General features: G+C 43.8%; 1 protein-coding gene across 1 annotated transcript in view; it reads right to left on the bottom strand.

Moving 5' to 3' along the window:
* LOC126215244 (aminomethyltransferase, mitochondrial) overlaps nt 1-27329 on the bottom strand; it is a 196300-nt gene that overhangs the window by 68087 nt on the left and 100884 nt on the right. The window lies entirely within an intron of this gene.

Genomic DNA, 27329 nt, shown 5'->3' with positions numbered 1-27329 from the left:
GAAGCTTTTGGAATGTGGTGCTACAGAAGAATGCTGAAGATTAGATGCGTAGATCACATAATTAAGGAGGTATTGAATAGAATTGGGGAGAAGAGGAGTTTGTGGCACAACTTGACTAGAAGAAGGAATCAGTTGGTAGAACAAGTTCTGAGGCATCAAGGGATGACCAATTTAGTATTGGAGGGCAGCGTGGAGGGTAAAAATCGTAGAGGGAGACCAAGAGATGAATACACTAAGCAGATTCAGAAGGATGTAGGTGGCAGTAGGTACTGGGAGATGAAGAAGCTTGCACAGGATAGAGTAGCATGGACAACTGCATCAAACCAGTCCCAGGACTGAAGACCAAAACAACAAAAACAACAACAGCAGTTAAAAAGCAGTCTTGATTGCATAAACACATTTATTGAAAAATCGTGACCGGTTTCAATCTGTTTTAGACCACCATCAGACCATACTCCCCAGGTGGCAGATGCAGACAATGGCACGGAGCAGACACGAGTTATCTTTGTCTTATATATGTGGCTCCTGCTTGTGTCAGACATCTATGTCTTGTACGTACAGTTCCTTCTCCGTGTCACTGTCTCCACCTGCCATCTTTGAATTATAGGCTGATGGTGGTCTAAAACAGATTGAACTGGGATTTAAATTAATGTGTTTATGTGATCAAGGCTGCTTTGAAATTTTTATTACTTATTGCCTTTCCCATTATATTTACAATAATCTTCACAGGCATTTCTGGTTCCCATGGGTCTCGCTGCTTGACAGGCGAAGGTATGCAGTAGACATTTACATGTGGTCAGGCGAGATAATACTAGTCAGAGGTGAAACTAAAGAACTGCACTGCCGTTTGTCAAAGGTAAACTTTGTCTATCGATTCTGTAGAGCAGCTGTCCATATATGTCTAAGTTTGTTGGCTTCTCCTTTTGTGTTATCAAAAAATGGGTCCAAATGGCTCTGAGCACTATGGGACTTAACACCTGATGTCATGAGTCCCCTAGAACTTAGAACTGCTTAAACCTAACTAATCTAAGGACATCACACACATCCACGCCCGAGGCAGGATTCGAACCTGCGACTGTAGCGGTCGCACGGTTCCAGACTGTAGCGCCTAGAAACGTTCGGCCACACTGGCCGGCTTAAAGTTATCCCCAAGCTTATAAAGCAGTGCGGCTGATTCCCATTTGGGGGAAGCGGGGTCGGCCGCAGTCTAGCCAGGGCTCTTACCTCGGTGTGAGGGGTGGTAGGGGGTGCACTCAACCCTATTGTGGCCAACTGAGGAGCTCCTCAACTGATCGATGCTACATCCGATAACACAACTGGCAGAGGACGACACAGGACTTTTTCGAGCCCGGCTGGCCCATCTAGAGCCAGAACGCCGAACTTTACCAGCCTAGCAAGAGAAATGATATTACAGGAACGCTCAGTCGAAGTAAAAAGCTCTGTCGAACATGGGTCGTAAAATGCTTACCTTACAAGGCATCTATAAGTGTACTGCTTCACCTTCAACATCGTGAGACAAATGTCGACCACTACAAGCTCTTTAATATTTTCGGAGTAGTAGTATGGACCAAAACTTAAAAAAAAGCTATTCGTAAAAATGGGCTCCAAAATGGGCTTTAAGATGAGGAAATGTGCTACACAGCACTGAATATAAACTGCTTATAGCTTTTAAGGTTGCACTTCAGAATGCAAGATAACTTGACATGGTCCTCTCAAAGTACAGAAAACAAATAGTTCCCTGCAAGATTTGTTTCACAGTGCTGAAGTGAAGCCGGCCGAAGTGGCCGTGCGGTTAAAGGCGCTGCAGTCTGGAACCGCAAGACCGCTACGGTCGCAGGTTCGAATCCTGCCTCGGGCATGGATGTTTGTGATGTCTTTAGGTTAGTTAGGTTTAACTAGTTCTCAGTTCTAGGGGACTAATGACCTCAGAAGTTGAGTCCCATAGTGCTCAGAGCCATTTGAACCATTTTGCTGAAGTGAAGAAGAGCTCCTGGGTCTTGTTGTTGTTGTTGTTGTTGTTGTTGTGGTCTTCAGTCCGAGACTGGTTTGATGCTGCTCTCTACGCTATTCTACCCAGTGCAAGCTTCTTCATCTCCGAGTAACTACTGCAGCCTACAACCTTCTGAATCTGTTTAAGAGTATTCTTGCCTTTATCTCCCTCTACGACTTTTACCCACCGCCCTTCCCTCCAATACTAAACTGATGATCCTTTGTTGCCTCAGAATGTGTCCTAGCAACCGATCCCTTCTATGAGTCAAGTTGTGCCTCAAATTCCTCTTCTCCCCACTTCTATTCAGTACCTTCTCATTACTTACGTGATGTACCCATCTAATCTTCAGCATTCTTCTGTAGCACCACATTTCAAAAGCTTCTATTCTCTCATTGTCTAAACTATTTGTCGTCCGTGTTTCACTTACAAACATAGCTACACCCCATATAAATACTTTCAGAAAAGACTTCCTGCCACTTAAATCTATACTCGATGTTAACAAATTTCTCTTCTTCAGAAATGCTTTCCTTGCCATCGCCAGTCTGTATTTCATATCGTTCCTACCTCGACCATCATCAGTTATTTTGCTGCCCAAACAGCAAAACTCATCTACTACTTCAAGTGTCTCATTTCCTAATCTAATTCCCTCAGCATCACCTGCTTTAATTCGAATACATTCCATTATCCTCGTTTTGCTTTTTTGATGTTCATCTTATAACCTTCTTGAACACTGTCTATTCCGTTCAATTGTTCTCCCAGATCCTTTGCTGTCTCTGACAGAATTACAATGTCGTCGGCCAACCTCAAAGTTTTTATTTCTTCTCCATGGATTTTAATTCCTACTGCGCATTTTACTTTTGTTTCCATTGATGCTTTCTCAGTATACAGATTGAATAACATTGGAGAGAGGCCACAACCCTTTCTCACTCCCTTCTCAACCACTGGTTCCCTTTCGTGCCCATCCTTGGTCTTAAGGTATGCATTTTAGAACCACTGTTTGCTGGACTTCTTTGGTCTGAATGATAGTTCCTACTACACCCCTGAATATTCACATTTTCTCCTCGGACGCACTGTTAACTTCAATGGCTTCTCTATGTAGCCGCGGATAACAGTTCTTCATAAATTATGGTGTCAGACAACTACACTTCACAATTTTCTAAATGAAGAACAAGTTTTCCATAGCTGACACTACTACTTTCCCTAGCCGCCAAAGACTTTTACGTTCCTTCAGCGGTGAATTCGCGATTCTCTTTTTACGTACATGTTCTGAAAAATAGTGCCTCCAAACTTTTATGTGAAAACTCTTAAATGTCTTTAAACGTTATTAACATTGTTCATATTGTGTATATTAATGACTTGTCATCTGTTACATTCCCAGATGCCAAGTTTGTCTTATTTGCAGATGATACAAACATTGCAATAAATAGAACATTTAGAAACGGCAGCTAATCAAATTTTTACTGACATTAATAAGTGGTTCATAGTCAATTCACTGTCACTAAACTTTGAAAAGACCCACTATATGCAGTTCAGAACTTCCAAGAGATTACCTTCTGGTGTGTGTATAAAGTATGATGACACTGAAATAGGAGAAGTTGTGAGTGTAAATTTCTTGGGATTACAAATTGATAATAAATTCAGTTGGAAGCAACATACTAACGAAATGCTAAAGCGCCTAAACAAGGCTGTATTTGCAATGTGAACGATGTCAGACATAGGAGATATAAATATAAAAAAACTGGCATACTTTGCTTATTTTCACTTCATTATGTCATATGGCATCAAATTTTGGGGTAACTTCACAAACAGAGAAAAAATTTTTAGAGTACAGAAGCATATAATAAGAGTAATGAGTAGTGTAAATCAAAGAACATCCTGTCGAAACCTATTGAAAGAATTGGGCATATTAACCACAGCTTCACAGTATATTTATTCAATGAATTTTGTTGTAAATAATACATCTATTTTTCCAACTAACTGCTTAGTACACAGTATCAATACTAGGAATAAGAACAATATACATTAAGATTTAAAATCAGTTACTCTTGGCCAGAAAGGAGTCCAGTAATCAGCAACGCGTATTTTCAATAAGTTACCAGCAACCATTAAGAGTTTAGTTTCAGACAAGGCACAATTGAAACATAATTTAAAAGAATTTTTGGTGGTCAACCCCTTCCATTCCATCCATGAGCTTCTCAACAAGTGCAGTAGACCATTTTAATGAAAATTTATTATACTTTAATTTTTGACAATACTTGGTTGTAACAGCCAAGTAATTACCTACTGTGTGAATGATGGATGTATGGAAAGCAGATATAAGTCTTAAGTCTCTAAACAGTGGAAGTTTAATTTTAAATCCTGTACATAGTCTGACTGTTCATAACTGAGGATGACTGAAATGAATAATTTACTTCAATTTTTGACAATACTTGGTTGTAATAGCCAAGAAACTAGCAAATGTCTGAATGATGGATTTAATGAAAGCACATGTAAGCATTAAGGGGGGTAGGACGTCGAATGGGGCGAATTGGAGCAGGAGAGGCACCACAGGACATTTTAATTTCCACTGTCTATACTTTTACAAATAAATTCATAAAACTTTGTCAGCATGACCAGGAAAGATTCTGGATTCACACTCATAGCAGTGGAAGTGCAAAAACATAAGAAAATAAATTTTTTTTAGATATGAAGTTTCATCATTTTTTCACTTACTGTTGGCTGCTTCACAAGTAACAGAGATTCTTTGATGAATTTTGCAAACCATACTCACAGGTGTATGAAACTCTAGAATTTTCCGAATCTATTAAAAACTGTGGTAAAAATTGAGATAATTATATCAAAATTTGATTTTTTTGTAAACATAAAGTTTGAAACATAACAGCTCATTCATTTTTTCATAAATTAATTAGATTCTAGAGTTTCAGACACCTGTAAGTATTGTTTGTATGCTGTGCAAAATTCATCGAACAGTCTCTCTTACTTATGAAGGAAACTGTAACTATAGCAACAAATGCAGCCAATAGTAACAGAAAAAAATGATGAAATTTCACATGTAAAAAAAAAATTATTTTTGTTATGTTCTTGAACTTACGCTGCTACGAGTGTGAATCCTGAATCCTTCCTGGTCTCATGCTGACGAAGTTTTATGAATTTACTTGTACAAGTATAGACAGTGGAAATTAAAATGTCCTGTGGTGCCTCTCCTGCTCCAATTCGGCCCGTTTGAAGTCCTACCCCCCTTAAACCTGTAAATATTAGAAGTTTAAATTTAATTCATGTACAAAATTTTACTGTTTATTGGCTGAGGATCATTAAAATTAATGAAACTCGAGTTTTTCTAATTACATTTTTGTAATGTGTTTATCTGACATGTCCACACCCAGGAGGATTCCCTCTTTTATGGATCTATGGAATGAATAATTAACCTAATCTAAATCTAATCTAATCTCTTTTTTCTTCGTGCCTAAGTATTTACAAGCGTCTCCCGCTCGAAGTCTCCTAATTGAAGCGTGTGACATGACGGTGTGCGACGTAACTATATTGGTGCGTGAAAAACAGCGTGACAGCGTGCTGTAATCGAGTTTCGAATACGAAAAGTTCGTCCGCATGTGGAGCACCCTTTCATTCTGCATGACAATACGAGATCACACATGAACACTGCGACATCTGCAACTATCCGACACCTTGGGTTCACTGTCATCGATCAGCCTACATACAGCTCCGATTTGGCCCCATCCGATATTCATGCGTTTGCAAAATGTATAGAACACCTTCGAGAACTTCACTTTGATAGTGATGAAACGGTGCAAGCAGAGATGAGGGTGTGGCTCTGTCAACAATGCCAAACATTCTACAGTTGCGGCATCAACAAATTGGTTTCTCGTTGGGAGAAATGTGTTCCTCACCAGCGTGACTATGTTGAGAAATAAATCTGTAGACATGAAGAACGAAGACTTCGAATATTAATTAACATTTGTTTTAGTTCAAAAGCTTGAAGAGTTTTCACGTGCGTTCGGAAGCATTATATTTCTGCAAGCCCTAGAAGTTTCAATTTAGACCTTACCACACGTATATGCTATTTTATATACTTCACATGTCTGTAGAGGGGAGCGCTTACCCTTTAGAGGTCTGAGGGCTTAACATCGGTCTGCTGCTATGTTCTGGAAAAATTTTCCGAACTGATAAGCTTATTTTATTACAAGTAAGGGAAGCAGTTGTTTAGACCAACTTATATCACTTTCGTAGCTTCGTTGTGTAGGGGGTAGCGTCTTTGATTACTAATCAAACCGCGCTCGAAACCCGCCACCGGTTAAATTTTGATTAATAAACAGCATTGGTGACCGAAGACTTCCGACATAAGAAGTCACCCTCGTTCCGCTGAAGGCCTTGTCAAAGAGGGCGGAGATGCGGATAGACGTTCAGGGCTCTGTCTTGTCTTTGGGGTGGGAAACTGCCCCTGAAGGAGGAGGAATCAGCAATGATCAACGGCAAGAGGATACAGAAGGCAATGTAAACCACTGCACTAAAAACACATATCGTGCGTACAGAGGACATGTGACGTGCAATTGAAAAACTGTCACGACGATATCTTCATTGGAAAAAGATTTCAGAATAGTCCCCAATTCGGATCCCTGCGAGAGGACTAGCAAGAGGGACGTCATCATGAAAGATTGAGTAACCAATCGAAGGATAACTTTCTATAAGTCAGGCCGTGGAATGTCGGAGGCTTGAACGTGGAAGGAAAACTAGAAAATCTAAAAAGGGAAATGCAAAGGCTCATTCTAGATACAGTGGGGGCCAGTGAAGTGAAATGGAAAGAAGAGAAGGTTTTCTGATCACATGAGTGTAGGGTAATATCACCAGCAGCAGAAAATGGTATAATGGGAGTACGATTCGTTATGATTAGGTAGGTAGGGGAAGGGAGTGGGTTATTGTGAACAGTTCAGTGATACAGTCGTTCTTATCAGAATCGACAGCAAACCAACATCGACAAAAGATAGTTCAGGTACACATGCCGACGTCGGAAACTGAAAATGAAGAGACAGAGAAAGTATGTGAGGATATTGAAAAAGCAATACAGGGGAGATGAAAATCTAATAATGATGGGGAAGGAGGAGAAGGAGAGGTTACAGGAGATATAGTGTCCCTTTTGAAATATTCAAGCCGATATATTTGAAGTAAATAATAAAAGGACTTTGAATAAAATTATGTGGACATAAACGACAAATTAATTATGAAATTGTATTAAATTAGCTTCAAAGAAAGACTATATCGATTGCTATGTAATAAAAATACATTATTTATATTTGATGAGATCGTAGTGCATAACGTTCGCGAAACTAACATTGTTATCTTTTTCATTATATATAAGAGAAAAAAAAAATATTTAAAATCACTTCGAGTCACATCATTTGTTCTGCTGTATGTAAGGTACGCTTGCTATTGAAAGCGGTACCTTTTGTTCTATTTGTTCTCGTACGTAGCGAATAAGGCAAGAGTGTATTCTGCGCTTAGTGGAAATACACTCCTGGAAATGGAAAAAAGAACACATTGACACCGGTGTTTCAGACCCACCATACTTGCCCCGGACACTGCGAGAGGGCTGTACAAGCAATGATCACACGCACGGCACAGCGGACACACCAGGAACCGCGGTGTTGGCCGTCGAATGGCGCTAGCTGCGCAGCATTTGTGCACCGCCGCCGTCAGTGTCAGCCAGTTTGCCGTGGCATACGGAGCTCCATCGCAGTCTTTAACACTGGTAGCATGCCGCGACAGCGTGGACGTGAACCGTATGTGCAGTTGACGGACTTTGAGCGAGGGCGTATAGTGGGCATGCGGGAGGCCGGGTGGACGTACCGCCGAATTGCTCAACACGTGGGGCGTGAGGTCTCCACAGTACATCGATGTTGTCGCCAGTGGTCGGCGGAAGGTGCACGTGCCCGTCGACCTGGGACCGGACTGCAGCGACGCACGGATGCACGCCAAGACCGTAGGATCCTACGCAGTGCCGTAGGGGACCGCACCGCCACTTCCCAGCAAATTAGGGACACTGTTGCTCCTGGGGTATCGGCGAGGACCATTCGCAACCGTCTCCATGAAGCTGGGCTACGGTCCCGCACACCGTTAGGCCGTCTTCCGCTCACGCCCCAACATCGTGCAGCCCGCCTCCAGTGGTCCCGCGACAGGCGTGAATGGAGGGACGAATGGAGACATATCGTCTTCAGCGATGAGAGTCGCTTCTGCCTCGGTGCCAATGATGGTCGTATGCGTGTTTGGCGCCGTGCAGGTGAGCGCCACAATCAGGACTGCATACGACCGAGGCACACAGGGCCAACACCCGGCATCATGGTGTGGGGAGCGATCTCCTACACTGGCCGTACACCACTGGTGATCGTCGAGGGGACACTGAATAGTGCACGGTACATCCAAACCGTCATCGAACCCATCGTTCTACCATTCCTAGACCGGCAAGGCAACTTGCTGTTCCAACAGGACAATGCACGTCCGCATGTATTCCGTGCCACCCAACGTGCTCTAGAAGGTGTAAGTCAACTACCCTGGCCAGCAAGATCTCCGGATCTGTCCCCCATTGAGCATGTTTGGGACTGGATGAAGCGTCGTCTCACGCGGTCTGCACGTCCAGCACGAACGCTGGTCCAACTGAGGCGCCAGGTGGAAATGGCATGGCAAGCCGTTCCACGGGACTACATCCAGCACCTCTACGATCGTCTCCATGGGAGAATAGCAGCCTGCATTGCTGCGAAAGGTGGATATACACTGTACTAGTGCCGACATTGTGCATGCTCTGTTGCCTGTGTCTATGTGCCTGTGGTTCTGTCAGTGTGATCATGTGATGTATCTGACCCCAGGAATGTGTCAATAAAGTTTCCCCTTCCTGGGACAATGAATTCACGGTGTTCTTATTTCAATTTCCAGGAGTGTATTTGAAGTAAATAATAAAAGGACTCTGAATAAAATTATGTGGACAAAAAACGACAAATTAATTATGAAATTGTATTAAATTAGCTTCAAAGAAAGACTATATCGATTGCTATGTAATAAAAATACATTATTTATATTTGATGAGGTCGTAGTGCATAACGTTCGCGAAACTAACATTGTTATCTTTTTCATTATATATAAGAGAAAAAAAATATTTAAAATCACTTCGAGTCACATCATTTGTTCTGCTGTATGTAAGGTACGCTTGCTATTGAAAGCGGTAGCTTTTGTTCTATTTGTTCTCGTACGTAGCGAGAAAGAATCAATACATAAATAAGTCGGATACGGAAGTACTAAGGAATGACGAGGTATGCTTGAATTTTTTTAAGCCTATAGATACAGCAATAAGGAATAGCTCAGTACGCAGTACAGTTGAAAAGCAAAGGACATTTCTAAAAAGGGCAATCACAGAAGTTGGAAAGAAAAACATAGGTGCAAAGAAGGTAACTACGAAGAAACCGTGGGTAAGAGAGGAAATACTTCAGTTGATCGATGAAACAAGGAAGTACAAAAATGTTAAGGGAATTCAGGAAAATAGAGATGCAAGTCTCTGAGGAATGAAAAAAATATGAAGTGCAGGAGAGCTAAGACGAAATGCCTGCATGAAAAATCTGAAGCAATTAAAAAGAAGTGATTGTCGGAAGGATTGACTCAGCATGTAAAAAAGTAACAACAACTTTCGGTGAAATTAAAAGCAACGGTGGTAGCATTAAGGATACAGGGTACTTATAAATGGTGGAAAATTCGAAAATTTTTATGACTTTATTAAATTCTACAGTCTTTCGTGATTACATTGATACATACATTATAGGGTTTCAAATGACAAATGACCTATATGTAATTTTAAGGCTACGGTCATGTATGCCAACACGCCCCCTTTATTTCTGTTACAGAAACCAGTATTATTTAGAAAGGAACTGTGAACTTCCTGCTTCCAGAGATTATGCGTATGATACGTTCTATATGTTACTAACAGTGCAGGTTTCGAGTGTCTGTAAATGATTATCTTTGCTAGTATTTACTTTCGTTTTCCTGAAGCAGTTTGTTCACGTGTTACTGAATGTTTGCTGCCCAAGTGCTACATATATTTGCGGAAGTACATATCCTTTATTGTGCAATAAATACGAACTATGGCACGCATGAAGAAATTCAATAAAAGGAAATTCCGTGGTAACCTGTTCACAAATAAAGCAAGCCACACGGTTTGTCTTAACAATGACGCTGTTTGTAGTGGATTTGTTGTTGTTGATGTAGGAATCTTATCTTCTTTGATAAAGGAAGTGGCGAAATGTAAACAATGTGATGGTGTAGGCTGTCTGGAAATAACTGAACAACAAAGTATCAAGAAGGTTCAAATGGCTTTGAGCACTATGGGACTTAACTTCTAAGGTCATCAGTCCCCTAGAACTTAGAACTACTTAAACCTAACTCAGCTAAGGACATCACACACATCCATGCCCGAGGCAGGATTCGAACCTGCGACAGAAGCGGTCGCGCGGTTCCAGACTGTAGCGCCTTGAACCGCTCGGCCTCCCCGGCTGGCTATGAAGAAGCGTTTAGCATCAAATTTAGTTGTTCTATGTAGATCCTGCAATAAATCAACCTCGGAAATGACTTCAAACATTGTGCATAATTCATATGATATGAATTTGAAGTTAGTGTATGCAATGCGTGCAATAGGAAAAGGAAAAAAGGCTGCTCAAATGTTTTGCTGTTTGGTGGACCTTCCTCCTCCTTGCAGTAGGTTCAGCAAGTACATAAAAATACTTTTAGGTGCCTTGAGGGTTGTGTCTAAAGCATCTATGAAACGTGCAGTAGAAGAAACTGTAAATATTACTGGAACCAGGGAATTTGCTGCTGCACTTGATGGGACATGTCAACGTCGAGGAAATCGTTTCTTGAATGGTGTTGTAAGTGATACTTCTCTGGAGAATGGAAAAGTTGGTGATGTTGAGTGCTTATCTAAGTACTTCCACGCCTGCCATGGTAGCACTGAAGGGCATATTGAGCATCCGTGTTCCAAAAATTATGATGGTTATAGTGGAGTTATGATGGTGCTCTGCAAATATTTCAGAGGTCGCTGCCTATTTATAACGTTATGTATTCGAAGTACCTAGGTGATGGGGTCTCTAAAGTTTTCAATAAAATTAATAAGTTCAATGATGATACCTTTGTAACCAAACTGGAGTGTTGTGGACATGTGGACATGTGTGCTAGATGGAGGGAGCTACGAGGAGAAATGAAAGGAAAGTTGCTGTCGGATGGAAATCCTGTGTCTAGCCCAGGCAGAGTGACAGAAACAGACGTTCTTCAGAATTATTATGGACTGGTCATTAGACGAAATGCACCTCTGAATGATGTTACAGCAATGAGAAAAGCTGTACGGGCCACCTAGTTTCACAAGTTGTCCACAGATGACCACCCTTTTCACGGACTTTGCCCTAAAGGAGCAGATTCTTGGTGTGGTTGCCAAAAAGCAAAAGAAAGTGGTCAAATATACCATCATAAGCATTCTCTTCCTGAGCCTGTTATGAATAAAATAAAACCAATTTTTAAACACCTGAGTGACCCTGTTTTGCTTTGTAAATGTCTTCATGGGAGCACTCAGAATACAAATGAAGGTTTTAGCCAGTTCATAGGGGAAAAATTACCCAAGAATGTTTTTGTAAGACTAAATACATTAAAAGTTGATGTAGTAGATGCAGTGATATGTTTCAATGATGAAGTGATAGGAAGGTTGGAAGTCCTGAGAAATTTAGGCATAAAATGTGGCTCTAATATGGAAGATCAATTGCTTGCGTGTGACAAACAATGGCTGCATGAAGCTGAAAGATTTGCTCTTCAAGTTACCAAAGAAGCAATAAGTGCTATAAGAAATGCCAAGAGGAAGCTTCAAGATGAAGAAATGCTGCAGGATGAAGACTACGATTCAGGAATGTTCTAAAAAATGGTTCAAATGGCTCTGAGCACTATGGGACTTAACATGTCAGGTCATCAGTCCCCTAGAACTTTGAACTACTTAAACCTAACTAACCTAAGGACATCACACACATCCATGCCCGAGGCAGGATTCGAACCTGCGAGCGTGGCGGTCGCGCGGTTCCAGACTGAAGCGCCTAGAACCGCTCGGCTACCAGAGGCCGGCCCAGGAATGTTCTGAGGGACAGTTTAATTGGTCTCATATCTTCATTTGCAATTTCCCTTAAGTTGTATTTTTCAGAATTCAGGTACAAATATTTCTTCAAGTTTATACAGCATTACTCTATTTTTTTCTCTATAATTTGCAATAGTCCATACTTATGTAGTAGACCTAAGCTCTATTGAAAAATAAACTAAATTATATTTTTATTAGGAAAAAAATTATAAAAATTAAAATGTAAAATGTGATATTTTTTTATTCTTGTAATGTAAATAATAGATAGAATTAAATAGGTCTAGCATCTCGACCATCATGTCATGATGTCTGGTAAAAATTTGGTGTCCTTCAAATGTATAACATTGGATTAAATGGTACCTCAATTTGAGGAAGCATTTTAAGGGGAAAATTGCATCAATTTCTTTCTAATTTTTTTAATAACCCTAAGCAAGTTCAAAAATATTCAGAATGCTTCTAATTTGTTTAGAAAGTGTGCTGCATTACTTGATACCAACAAAAAATCTATAACACGTATACATTATAAACAGTTACTGAAATAAATAGGTGTTGATTTTTACGTATACTGAGCCGGAAAAGTACCCTGTATTGTTAAGAGTGCAAAGTGAATTTCACTGTTAAATGGAGAGGTGAGAGAGGATAGGTGGAAAGAGTACACTGAAGTCTCTATGAGAGGGAAGATTTGTCCGATGTGATAGAACAAGAAACTGGAGTCGATTTAGAGGAGATAGGGGATCCAGTATTAGAATCACAATTTAAGAAAGTTTTGGAGGACTTAACAACAAATAAAGCAAAAGGGATACATAAAATTCCAAACGTTGGTGTGTAGAACATACGAGTCTGGCGACATACCCACTGATTTTCAAAACAATATTTTCCACACGATTCCGAAGACTGGAAGAACCGAACCGGCCAGTGTGGCCGAGCGGTTCTAGGTGCTTCGGTCTGCAACCGCGCGACCACTGCAGTCGCAGGTTCGAATCCTGCCTCGGGCATGGATGTGTGTGATGTCCTTAGCTGAGTTAGGTTTAAGTAGTTCTAAGTCTAGGGGACTGATGACCTCAGATGTTAAGTCCCATAGTGCTCAGAGCCATTTTTTGGAAGAACCGACAGGTTCGAGAATTATTGCAATCAGCTTAACAGTTCATACATCCCACCTGCGGACTATAATATACAGAAAAATGAAAAAGAAAACTGAGGATGTGTTAGATGTCCATTACTTTGGCTTTAGGAATGGGAAAGGCACCAGAGAGGCAATTCTGACCTAGAGGTTGATAATGGAAGCAAGATTAAAGAAAAAAGAAAGCAAGACAAGATCATAGGACTTGTCACCCGGGAAAAAGCGCCCGACAGTGTCAAATGGCGCAAGATGTTCGAAATTCTGAGAAAAATAGGGATAAGCTATGAGGAGAGACAGGTAATATACGATATGTACAACAACTAAGAGGGGATAATGAGAGTAGACGACCAAGAACGAAGTGCTCGGATTAAGAAGGGTGTAAGACAGGGATGTAATCTTTCGCCCCTACTGTTCAGTCTGTACATGGGAGAGTCAATGATAGAAATAAAATCAAAGTTCAGTAGTGAATCACACTTTCAACAGTGTGGCTTGCTTTATTTGTGAACAGGTTACCACGGAATTTCCTTTTATTGAATTTCTTGATGCGTGGCATAGTTCGTATTTATTGCACAAAGGTGAAAGGATATCAGCGATACGATTCGCTGATGACATCGCTATACTGAGTGAAAGTGAAGAAGAATTGCATGATACGCTGAATGGAATGAACAGTCTAATGAGTACAGAATATAGACTGCGAGTAAATCGGAGACAGACGAAAGTAATGAGAAGTAGCAGATATGAGAACAGAGAGAAATTTTACATCACGATTGCTGGTTACGAAGCAGATGAAGTTAAGGAATTCTGCAACCTAAGCAGCGCAATGACCAATGACGGATGAAGCAAGGACGACGTCAAAAGCAGACTAACACTGGAATTCCTGGCCAAGAGAAGTCTATTAGTATCAAATGTATGTCTTAATTTGAGGCAGAAATTTCTGAGAATGTACGTTTGTAGCACAGCATTGTATGGTAGTGAAACATGGTCTGTGGGAAAATCAGAACAGAAGAGAATCGAAGCATTTGAGGTGTGGTACTACAGACGAATGTTGAAAATTAACTGGACGGGTAGGGTAAGGAATGAGGAAGTTTTTGCAGAATCGGAGGGGAAAGGAATGTGTAGAAAACGCTGACAAGGGAAGGGACAGGATGATAGGACATCTGTTAAGACACCGGGGAATAACTCCCATGGTACTAGAGAGAGCTGTAGAGGGCGGAAACTCTAGAGGAAGACAGAGACTGGAATACATCCAGCAACTAATTGAGGACGTAGGTTGCAAGTGTTACTGCGACATGGAGAGGTTAGCACAGAACAGGAATTCGTGAGAAGACTTGTGACTCACAAAAAAATATCACTTTTGCAAGACTTATGGGAACCAGAAGCACCTGTGAAGGCGTCCAAAGCAGCTCTAGGCAAAACGCTAGGAACAATACATCTTAGTGAGCCACGGTAGTACATCATAGACGATTCACCATGACCTAAAATAAATCGGTCAATAGTTAAATACTTTTAGTTTATTCATGTACAAATCTTCTTAACACTCTTACAATTAGAAGTATGGCAAGTGTTGATATTAAGAATGTAATCTGTTTGCATTACAACTGATGGATAACATAATGTTTATTCTTGACTAGGGACTCGCCCTGGCTTCACACAGATGCCAGCATCTATAGCCAGATGACTTGTTCATAACGTAGTTTGTTTGTCCAGTAATGTACAGAAACGTTGCTCGTCAGTCAGTCTATAAGTGAAAACCATTTCAGAAGCCCTGTAGTAGTTCCTGAGATTAGCCTAACATAAAGAAAAATGCGGTGGGGTACTTTACTTTGTAATATGTACAGAGCTCACGTTACCGTTTGTATGTGTATTTCATATTTCATTAATCTTATTTTATTGATATTTTCATTATACATTGTACTGTTTCTCCTGGGGTTTAAAAGAATGTAAACTAAATACTACGATAAATTTTATAAATAATCGACAAGTACGCCATAGAAGAAGAGATAGAACTACAATGGACATGTTATTCCATGGACTCTTGCGCGTCTATGCATGAACTATCTTTCCTTTGTCTTTCACTTATCTTAACTACAATGGACATGTTATTCCATGGACTCTTGTGCGTCTATGCATGAACTATCTTTCCTTTGTCTTTCACTTATCTTATTTGCTTGGATTCGGACCTAAGAGGACGTTCTTGTGTAAAGCACATCTTTCTGTACCAGCTGATAATGTAAGTTGTACTTAAAGCCTAATAAATATAATGATTATTTTGTCAAAAGAATTTTTGTATTTGGTGAATCTATTGTTAGTCTGATACCTGTATTGCCTTAAGTAGATATGGGCCTTAACAAAGAACATTTTTCTTTTAGCTCATCTACGAGACGTCCGTCGGTTAGGACAATTAACTTTATTTCAGATCCCACGAGACTGGAGACAGCTACTAATAATTTAACAATCTTATTTACAGATTTTCTTTATATAACGAGATAACATACCAGGCAGAATAGGTCTGGTCACAGGATTCCAATTTCATTATAGAATTTCATTTGTAGATGCTACTCTTGTTATCTTATATTGGGGAATCGAAACGAAACCACGATGTTACGTATTACAGTAGTGTACATCGAACAGACTTGTCAAATATTCTCTGGTGCAATAAGCGCACGACTTCTCACGAGCCTGGAATAATATCTGTGTTATTGGGTAAATAAGAAAAGGACAATTAATTATCGACGATTACGTAACTACCCTGAGAACTGAGCTAGTTTACTGAGTGCTTATACACGTCGGGTTAAATTAAACAACATATTGTTAATAATATTCCTACATTAGTTATTTCTCTTTTATATACGTCACGGCTCATATTCATTCTATTACATTACACTGATAGCAAAGAAAAAGAGTCACAAATTAAAAAAAAATTATTTTATTACATTACAACATCCTTATATATGATATCGTTGAAGTGCTTCACATGTATCATTGCACACATCAGAAACTGGGATGAAGTAGCTAATAAAATGTGAAGCCGTCATTAACATAAATTTCTCCACTTGCAGCCGCGCCGAGTGGCCGAGCGGTTTGAGGCGCCTTGTCACGGATTGCGCGACCCCTCCCGCCGGAGGTTAGAGTCCTCCCTCGAGCATGTGTGTGTGTGTGTTGTTCTTAGCGTCAGTTAGTTTAAGTAGTGAGTAAGTCTAGGGACCGATGACCTCAGCACTTTGGTCCCTTAGGAATTCACACACATTTGAACATTTTCCACTTGCAATAAATCAAAGAGTATAAAGACTACCCTTTCTTCAGGTTATATTGGTCGTCTGTAAATAGTGTTCAGCTTTGAAGTTTCTCCCTTAGCTGTAATGAGAAGCCAGGGAAAACCGTCAGCCGACATATCTTCAAACTTTTGGACTAATACCAAGGAGAGCTGGAGATGATATTCAGTGTTAAGTCAGTACAGCCACAAATTTCACATTTAGGTACAAGTCGAAGCTTAATTGTACCTAAAATGTGGATCGTCCATGATGCATGCCGATAGTCCGCGCAGTTACGATAACGCTGTGTTCTGAGTGGCGCAGTGTTTAACGCACCTGCGTTGTAAGTATGTAGTCCCGGGTTCGAATCCCGGTCTGGTACACACTGTCACTCGTCGCCGCTGATTCCGCGTAATGTCCCGACACTGCAGATAGCAGTGATCCCCTCCATTTCTTTTCCTTTCTCCCGCTCTCCTGGTTGATATTGATATTGACTGGGCCAAATATCTGACGAAATAGGCGAGAAACGAAAAAACTACAAAGAACGAAACTCGTCTAGCTTGAAGGGGAAACCAGATGGCGGTATGGTTGGCCCGCTAGATGGCGCTGCCATAGGTCAAACGGATATCAACTGCGCTTTTTTAAAATAGGAACCCACATTTTTATTACATATTCGTGTAGTACGTAAAGAAATATCAATGTTTTAGTTGGACCATTTTTTTCGCTTTGTGATAGATGGCGCTGCAATAGTCACAAACATGTGGCTCACAATTTTAGACGAACAGTTGGTAACAGGTAGGTTTTTTAAATTAAAATACGGAACGTAGGTACGTTTGAACATTTTATTTCGGTTGTCCCAATGTGATACATGTACCTTTGTGAACTTATCATATCTGAGAACGCATGCTGTTACAGCGTGATTAGCTGTAAATACCACATTAATGCAATCAATGCTCAAAATGATGTCCGTCAACCTCAATGCATTTGGCAATATGTGTTACGACATTCCTCTCAACAGCGAGTAGCTCGGCTTCCGTAATGTTCGCACATGCATTGACAATGCGCTGACGCATGTTGTCAGGCGTTTTCGGTGGAGCACGACAGCAAATATACGTCTACTTTCCCCACAGAAAGAAATCCGGGAACGTCAGATCGGGCCAATCCACCTGTCATGAAATATGCTATTCAATACCGCTTCAACCGCACGCGAGCTATGTGCCGGACATCCATCATGTTGGAACTACATCGCCATTCTGTCATGCAGTGAAACATCTTGTAGTAACATCGGTAGAACATTAAGTACGAAATCAGGATACATTGCACCATACATCGACAAAATGGGGGTCAATTATCCTTCCTCCCATAATGCCGCACCATACATTAACCCGCCAAGGTGGCAGCCATCGTGGTGGATTTTCCGTTGCCCAATAGTGCATATCATGCCGGCTTACGTTACCGCTGTTGGTGAATAATGCTTCGTCGCTAAATAGGACGCGTGCAAAAAATCTGTCATCGTCCCGTAATTTCTCTTGTGCCCAGTGGCAGAACTGCACACGACGTTCAGAGTCGTCGCCATGCAATTCTTGGTACACAGAAATACGGTACGGGTGCAATCGATGTTGATGTAGCATTCTCAACACCGAAGTTTTAGAGATTCCCGATTCTCGCGCAATTTGTCTGGCTACTACTATGCGCATTAGCCGCGACAGCAGCTAAAACACCTAATTAGGCGTCATCATTTGTTGCTGATCGTGGTTGACGTTTCACATGTGGCTGAACACTTCCTGTTTCCTTAAATAACGTAGCTATCCGGCGAACGGTCCGGGCACTTGGATAATGTGGTCCAGGATACCGAGCAGCATACATAACACACACCCGTTGGGCATTTTGAATACAACAGCCATACAACAACACGATATCCACCTTTTCCGCAATTGGTAAACGGTCCATTTTAACACGGGTAATGTATCACGAAGCAAATACCGTCCGCACTGGTGGAATGTTACGTGATACCACGTACTTACACGTTTGTGACTATTACAGCGCCATCTATCACAAAGCGAAAAAAGTGGTCCAACTAAAACATTTATATTTCTTTACGTACTACACGAATATGTAATATGAATGGGGGTTCCTATTTAAAAAAACGTAGTTGATATCTGTTTGATCCATCTAGTGGGCCAACCATAGCGCCATCTGGTTTCCCCTTCAAGCTAGACGAGTTTCGTTCGTTGTAGTTATTTCGTTTAACGTTTATTTCGTGAGATATTTGCCGTCTCACTATCAATGGACTACCCTGTATACATCGGGAAGTACCCTATGGCTTTTGGGGTGGGAGTTTAAGGGACTTTAGGCCTCAGTATTTGACATAAATTTCAACTGATTCGTCTAGCATTGCCTAACAAAAAGGGTTTTTAACAGTCGGACAGAGAGACGGACATCAAAGCGATCCTAGAAGGCAAACAGATCCCAACCCATTGGCTGCGGCCCACTTGAGGGCCGTGGGCAGCGTTGCACTGGATCGTGAACGCTGGTCGAGAGTCCAAGACAAGGTAAAAAGGTATCGGGAGCTTCGGGGTCTCAAAAAATAATTCATATCGCTCTAAGCACTATGGGAGATAACATCTGAGGTCATCAGTCCCCTAGAACTTAGAACTACTTAAACCTAACTAACCTAAGGACATCACACACATCCATGCCCGAGGCAGGATTCGAACCTGCGACCGTAGCAGTCGCGCGGTTCCAAACTGAAGCGCCTAGAACCGCTCGGCCACACCGGCCGGCCGGGTTCTCACTTGTTAGCGTCAGCGTCAGCGAGTTCACCATGGAATTAGAATTAATATGAGCTGTTGTTGTGCCATATGCCACTCACAAGGCAATGATCCATTATGACATGTCGAAACCTACCCAGTTTTTGTTTTTAATAGACAGAAAAAATGGGTAAAAAGCAGCTGCTAAGACCGACTGCCAGCATTTCAGTATTTCTTGAAAATTTTTTTTTTAGTGTTCAAAATTACGAATGTCGTTTACCACCAAGCGGCTGGAAGTCTGGAAGTGTAGGCCCCTACAGACTGCGCTACAGGGACAGCGCACGGCCTTGGCTGGCTGATCATGGCATAAACACACAACATGCCGCAATCCGATAGTAATTTGTAGAGTTGGCAGATTTCGTACCGGAGTTTTCGTAAGAACGACTCGATTTGATTTTGCTCATTTAATATCCTGACCAAAGAAGAAGGAAGAATGGTGTACCGCGACTCGTGCAGAGCTGAGATTATTAGACACAGAGCTTTCCTCGGATTTATTGCTACTGGAGGGGAAGAAAGCGATCGCGGCACTTCTAAGCAACTACCCCAGTATAAGCATGGAGTGACTGTAGAAAATCGATATCTGCATGGTCGACCTGAGAATTGAACCCAGGCTTTCAAATTAGCCTTCTTTAATAGAGATACTGATTCCCTCGTAGGTGACAAAAGAACTACAAAAAATCAATTGTGTTCCTTTTAAGAATGACCGCTTTTGATTTTTTTAGTTTTTATCTACTTCAGACGCTCAAGTGAATATCATAAAGATTTTCTTTATAAAAAACATAAATACTGAAACTGGGCCTGCAAGCTTTACTTACAAAATAGGGGGTCAGCACAGGTAAAAAGCTTGGGATTCGCTGCTCCAAGGATAAGGATTTCCTTTTTTACCAAGTGATGTATGGGACCCTGAAAACGAAATTCGATTATATAATTCTCTGGAAGAGAACGAAATAAGGTACACTGAAGCGCCAGAGAAACTGATATAGGCATTTGTATTCAAATACAGAAATATGTAAACAGGCAGAATACGGCGCTGTGGTCGGCAACGCCTATGTAAGACGACAAGTGTCTGATGCAGTTGTCAGATCGGTTACTGCTGCTACAGTGGCTGGTTATCAAGATTTAACTGAATTCGTCCGTAGTATTACAGTCGGAGCACGAGCGATGGGACATAGCACCTCTCACCGGCCGCTGTGGCCGAGCGGTTCTAGGCGCTTCGGTCAGGAACCGCGCTGCTGCTACGGTCGCAGCTTCGAATCCTGCCTTGGCCATGGATGTGTGTGATGTTCTTAGGTTAGTTAGGTTTAAGTAGTTCTAAGTTCTAGGAGATTGATGATTTGTTAAGTCCCATAGTGCTTGGAGCCATCTGAACAGTACCTCCGAGGTAGCCACGAAGTGGGGGTTTTCCCATATGGCGATTTCACGACTGTACCGTGAATATCACGAATCCGGTAAAACATCAAATCCTCGACATCGTTGCGGCCGGAGAAAGATCCTGCAAGAACGAGACCAATGTCGACTGAACAGAATCGTTCAACGTGACAGAAGTGCAACCGTTCGCAAATTGCTGCAGATTTCAGTGCTGGGCCATCATCAACAAGTATCAGTGCGCGAACCATTCATCGAAACATCATCGATATTGGATTTCGGAGCCGAAGTCCCACTCTTGTACCCTTGATGACTACACGAGATGAAGCTTTACGTCTCGCCTGGGCCCCTCAACACTGACATTGGACAGTTGATGACAGGAATCAAATTGCCTGGTCGGACGAGTCTCGGTCAAAATTGTATCGAGACGATGGTCGTGTACGGGTATGGAGACAACCTCACGAATCCATGGTCCCTGCACGTCAGCAGGGGACTGTTCAAGCTGATGAAGGCTCTGTAATGGTGTGAAGCGTGTACAGATGGAGTGATACCTCTAGATACGACTCTGACAGGTGACACGTACGTAAGCATCCTGTCTGATCACCTGCATCCATACGTGTCCATTGTGTTTTCCGTCGCACTTGGGCAATTCCAGGAGAACAATGCAACACACCACACTTGCAGAATTGCTACAGAGTAGTTCCAGCAACACTCTTCTGCGTTTAAACACTTCCGCTGGCCACCAAACTGCCAGGACAAAAAAAAAAAAAAAAAAAAAAAAAAAAAAAAAAAAAAAGTTCAGATGGCTCTAAGCACTGTGGGACTTAACTTCTGAGGTCATCAGTCCCGTAAAACTTAGAACTACTTAAACCTAACTAACCTAAGGACATCACAGACATCCATGCCCGAGGCAGGATTCGAACCTGCGACCGGAGCGGTCGCGCGGTTCCAGAACCGCTCGGCCACTCCGGCGGGCACTGCCCAGATATGAAAACGTGCTGTTCAGAAGAGATTTCCGCCCTCTTGTAGTCTTACAGATTTATCGACAGCCCTACAGGATTCATGGTGTCAATTCCCTGCAGCACTACTTCAGACACTAGTCGAGTCCTTGCCACGTCGTGTTGCAGCACTTCTACATGCTCGCTATGGCCCTACACGATATTAGACAGGTGTACCAGCTACTTTGGCTCTACAGTGTGTGCTGTTTTCATAACGCCGCAGAACGAGTAACTAACATTTTGCAATGAAAAGAAACATTCCATTTACTTATTATTCTATAAGCTGCAAGGAGGGAAACGCTTCGTGTGAACACAGCTTTTGTATGACACAGCGAGCTTCGCCTGCAGTGGTTTCGGTCACGTCGCCACCGAGTGCAGAACTTGCCGCGTCTCTGAGCTTTCCGGCGCGGCAACAGCGGACAGCAGAGCCCCTGCCACCCCCCCACCCCCCCACTTCAGGCCGCTACAGTGTGACGCAGACCCTTTCCAGCTGGAGGCCTGGCCTGGAGACACGCTCCCGGACTGTAAATTCCAGCGCGGCGCCACTGGGCTGGTGGTGGGGGGAGCCTTAATGAATCGTTAATGGGCTGGGAGGCAGCGGCCAACCGGCAAACACACAGTGGGAAGCCGAACCTGTGTCTGGGCCCCCACCAGTAGCTGGCTGCCGGCTAACAGCTGAGAGGGCGCTGTTTGCTGTTTCTGTCGCTGCCCGCAACAGCGGGACAGCGGAACGTCGTCCACTGTAGCTCGCTTCTGCAGAAATGTGCGAGCCAAGGTACACTGAAGAGCCACAGAAACTGGCACACCTGCCTAATATGGTGTAGGGTCTCTGTGAGCGCGCAAAAGGGCCGCAACACGACCTGGCTTTAACTCAACTAATGTCTGAAATACTGCTGGAGGGAAATGACACTATGAATCCTGCAGGGCTGTTCATGAATCCGTAAGCGTACTAGTGGGTGTTCTCTTCTGAACACCTCGTTGCAAGACATCCTAGGTATGCTCAATAACTTTATCTATGGGGAGTTTGATGGTCAGCGGAAGTGTTTAAACTAAGAAGACGGTTCCTGGAGCCACTCTGTGGCAATTATGGAAGTGTGTGGTGTCGCATTGTCATGCTGGAATTGCCAACTCTGTTCCTGGAGCCACTCTGTGGCAATTCTGGACGCGTGTGGGCTCCATTAGTCCTGCTGGAATTGCCAACTCAAAAGACTGTTCCTGGACCCACTCCGTGGCAATTGTGGACGTGTGGGTTGCCGCATTGTCCTGCTGGAATTGCCAACTCAGAAGATTGTTCCTGGAGTCGCTCTGTGGCAATTCTGGACGTGATGGATGTCGCATTGTCCTGCTGGAATTGTCCAGGTTCGTCGAAATGCACAATGGACATGACTGCATGCAGGTGACGAGGTAGGATGCTTACGTACATGTCACCTGTCAGAGTCATATCTAGACGTATCAGGGGTGTCACATCACTCCAACAGCACACGTGCCACACCATCACAGAGCCTTCACCAGCTTTAACAGTCCACTGCCGACATGCAAGGCCCATGGATTCACGACGTTGTCTCTATACCCGTGCACTTCCATCCGCACGATACAACGAGACTTGTACGACCAGGAAACATGTTTCCAGCCACCAACAATCCAGTGTCGATGTTGACGGATCCAGACGAGGCATAAAGCTTTGTGTCGTGCAGTTGTCAAGGGCACACGAGTGGGCCTTCGGCACCGAAAGTCCACCATGGTACTTCGTCGAATGGTTCGACGCCCAGACTTGAAATCTGCAGCAATTCGCGGAAGAGTTGCACTCCTCTCACGATGTCGTTGCTCCCGTTCTTGCACGACCTTTTTCGGCCGCAGCGAAGGCGGATATTTAATGTTTTACCGGATTCCTGATATTCACCGTACATTCGTGACATACACTCCTGGAAATGGAAAAAAGAACACATTGACACCGGTGTGTCAGACCCACCATACTTGCCCCGGACACTGCGAGAGGGCTGTACAAGCAATGATCACACGCACGGCACAGCGGACACACCAGGAACCGCGGTGTTGGCCGTCGAATGGCGCTAGCTGCGCAGCATTTGTGCACCGCCGCCGTCAGTGTCTGCCAGTTTGCCGTGGCATACGGAGCTCCATCGCAGTCTTTAACACTGGTAGCATGCCGCGACAGCGTGGACGTGAACCGTATGTGCAGTTGACGGACTTGGAGCGAGGGCGTATACTGGGCATGCGGGAGGCCGGGTGGACGTACCGCCGAATTGCTCAACACGTGGGGCGTGAGGTCTCCACAGTACATCGATGTTGTCGCCAGTGGTCGGCGGAAGGTGCACGTGCCCGTCGACCTGGGACCGGACCGCAGCGACGCACAGATGCACGCGAAGACCGTAGGATCCTACGCAGTGCCGTGGGGGACCGCACCGCCACTTCCCAGCAAATTAGGGACACTGTTGCTCCTGGGGTATCGGCGAGGACCATTCGCAACCGTCTCCATGAAGCTGGGCTACGGTCCCGCACACCGTTAGGCCGTCTTCCGCTCACGCCCCAACATCGTGCAGCCCGCCTCCAGTGGTGTCGCGACAGGCGTGAATGGAGGGACGAATGGAGACGTGTCGTCTTCAGCGATGAGAGTCGCTTCTGCCTTGGTGCCAATGATGGTCGTATGCGTGTTTGGCGCCGTGCAGGTGAGCGCCACAATCAGGACTGCATACGACCGAGGCACACAGGGCCAACACCCGGCATCATGGTGTGGGGAGCGATCTCCTACACTGGCCGTACACCACTGGTGATCGTCGAGGGGACACTGAATAGTGCACGGTACATCCAAACCGTCATCGAACCCATCGTTCTACCATTCCTAGACCGGCAAGGGAACTTGCTGTTCCAACAGGACAATGCACGTCCGCATGTATCCCGTGCCACCCAACGTGCTCTAGAAGGTGTAAGTCAACTACCCTGGCCAGCAAGATCTCCGGATCTGTCCCCCATTGAGCATGTTTGGGACTGGATGAAGCGTCGTCTCACGCGGTCTGCACGTCCAGCACGAACGCTGGTCCAACTGAGGCGCCAGGTGGAAATGGCATGGCAAGCCGTTCCACAGGACTACATCCAGCATCTCTACGATCGTCTCCATGGGAGAATAGCAGCCTGCATTGCTGCGAAAGGTGGATATACACTGTACTAGTGCCGACATTGTGCATGCTCTGTTGCCTGTGTCTATGTGCCTGTGGTTCTGTTAGTGTGATCATGTGATGTATCTGACCCCAGGAATGTGTCAATAAAGTTTCCCCTTCCTAGGACAATGAATTCACGGTGTTCTTATTTCAATTTCCAGGAGTGTAGTTGTACTGAAAAATCCCCAGTTCGTCGCTACCTCGGAGATCGTGGTCAAATCGCTCGTGCGCCGACTATAACACACGCCTCAAACTCACGTATTATATGGTAGATACAATATGTTATTATGTTGATTCAAACCTAAAAAACAAGAGAAAAACACGACAAAATGTTACATAACAAGACGTTCTATTTACCACATAATACGCTTACTGTACGTATCAAAAGAAACATGTCTTACAGTCCACTGAAGGCGCTTCCCAAATACAAGAAGAAAAACGAGTATGGCAATAAACAAACTGCCTTCAGTTAGTTGCATAGACGGTACATACAACCACGACATCAATACTTGTTCCAGAGATCAATGAACACGACATTTCATGACGATGTGGATTGCGTCAATTTAACGCAACTTTTCATTACACTATATGTTTCACAGTTACTGCTTCATACATAAAATTTCTTCTCTTGAGCAGAACTTCTTCAAATTTGTTTTTAAATGTTGGTTGCCTATCTGTCAGACTTTTAATGCTATTTGGCAAAGATATTTGTGGCGGCGAAATTCATCCCTTTGTGTGTGAAAGTCAGATTTAACCCAGAATAGTGTAGATCATTCTTTCTTCTAGGATTATTTTTGTATTGGGATGGGTTATTAATGACAAATTTCGTAAGTGGATATACGTATTGCGAAGGTACTGTGCATATGCCAAGTTACTTAAATAAATGTCTGCAAGGTGATCTTGGGTAGGCCCCAGCTACTATTCTGAGTACACCCATTTGCGCAATACTTTTGCTCTTAATGTTGGATTACCCCAAAATCTTACGTCATATGACAGCATTGAATGAAAAAATGCGTAGTAGGCTAATTTGCTGACCTGTGTATCACCACAATTTGCAGTAGCCCTAATAGCATGAATATCTCAAACTAACCGTTTAAGGACATCATCAATGCATTTATTCCAATTCTACACTCCTGGAAATTGAAATAAGAACACCGTGAATTCGTTGTCCCGGGAAGGGGAAACTTTATTGACACATTCCTGGGGTCAGATATATCACATGATCACACTGACAGAACCACAGGCACATAGACACAGGCAACAGAGCATGCACAATGTCGGCACTAGTACAGTGTATATCCACCTTTCGCAGCAATGCAGGCTGCTATTCTCCCATGGAGACGATCGTAGAGATGCTGGATGTAGTCCTGTGGAACGGCTTGCCATGCCATTTCCACCTGGCGCCTTAGTTGGAACGGCGTTCGTGCTGGACGTGCAGACCGCGTGAGACGACGCTTCATCCAGTCCCAAACATGCTCAATAGGGGACAGATCCGGAGATCTTGCTGGCCAGGGTAGTTGACTTACACCTTCTAGAGCACGTTGGGTGGCACGGGATACATGCGGACGTGCATTGTCCTGTTGGAACAGCAAGTTCCCTTGCCGGTCTAGGAATGGTAGAACGATGGGTTCGATGACGGTTTGGATGTACCGTGCACTATTCAGTGTCCCCTCGACGATCACCAGTGGTGTACGGCCAGTGTAGGAGATCGCTCCCCACACCATGATGCCGGGTGTTGGCCCTGTGTGCCTCGGTCGTATGCAGTCCTGATTGTGGCGCTCACCTGCACGGCGCCAAACACGCATACGACCATCATTGGCACCAAGGCAGAAGCGACTCTCATCGCTGAAGACGACACGTCTCCATTCGTCCCTCCATTCACGCCTGTCGCGACACCACTGGAGGCGGGCTGCACGATGTTGGGGCGTGAGCGGAAGACGGCCTAACGGTGTGCGGGACCGTAGCCCAGCTTCATGGAGACGGTTGCGAATGGTCCTCGCCGATACCCCAGGAGCAACAGTGTCCCTAATTTGCTGGGAAGTGGCGGTGCGGTCCCCTACGGCACTGCGTAGGATCCTACGGTCTTGGCGTGCATTCGTGCGTCGCTGCGGTCCGGTCCCAGGTAGACGGGCACGTGCACCTTCCGCCGACCACTGGCGACAACATCGATGTACTGTGGAGACCTCACGCCCCACGTCTTGAGCAATTCGGCGGTATGTCCACCCGGCCTCCCGCATGCCCACTATACGCCCTCGCTCAAAGTCCGTCAACTGCACATACGGTTCACGTCCACGCTGTCGCGGCATGCTACCAGTGTTAAAGACTGCGATGGAGCTCCGTATGCCACGGCAAACTGGCTGACACTGACGGCGGCGGTGCACAAATGCTGCGCAGCTAGCGCCATTCGACCGCCAACACCGCGGTTCCTGGTGTGTCCGCTGTGCCGTACGTGTGATCATTGCT

The sequence above is a fragment of the Schistocerca nitens genome, chromosome 12 (assembly GCF_023898315.1).
Source record: "Schistocerca nitens isolate TAMUIC-IGC-003100 chromosome 12, iqSchNite1.1, whole genome shotgun sequence".
Taxonomy (NCBI): Eukaryota; Metazoa; Arthropoda; class Insecta; order Orthoptera; family Acrididae; genus Schistocerca; species Schistocerca nitens.
The sequence above is the reverse complement of the archived record's forward strand: the minus strand, read 5'-3'. Positions and strand labels throughout refer to the sequence as shown.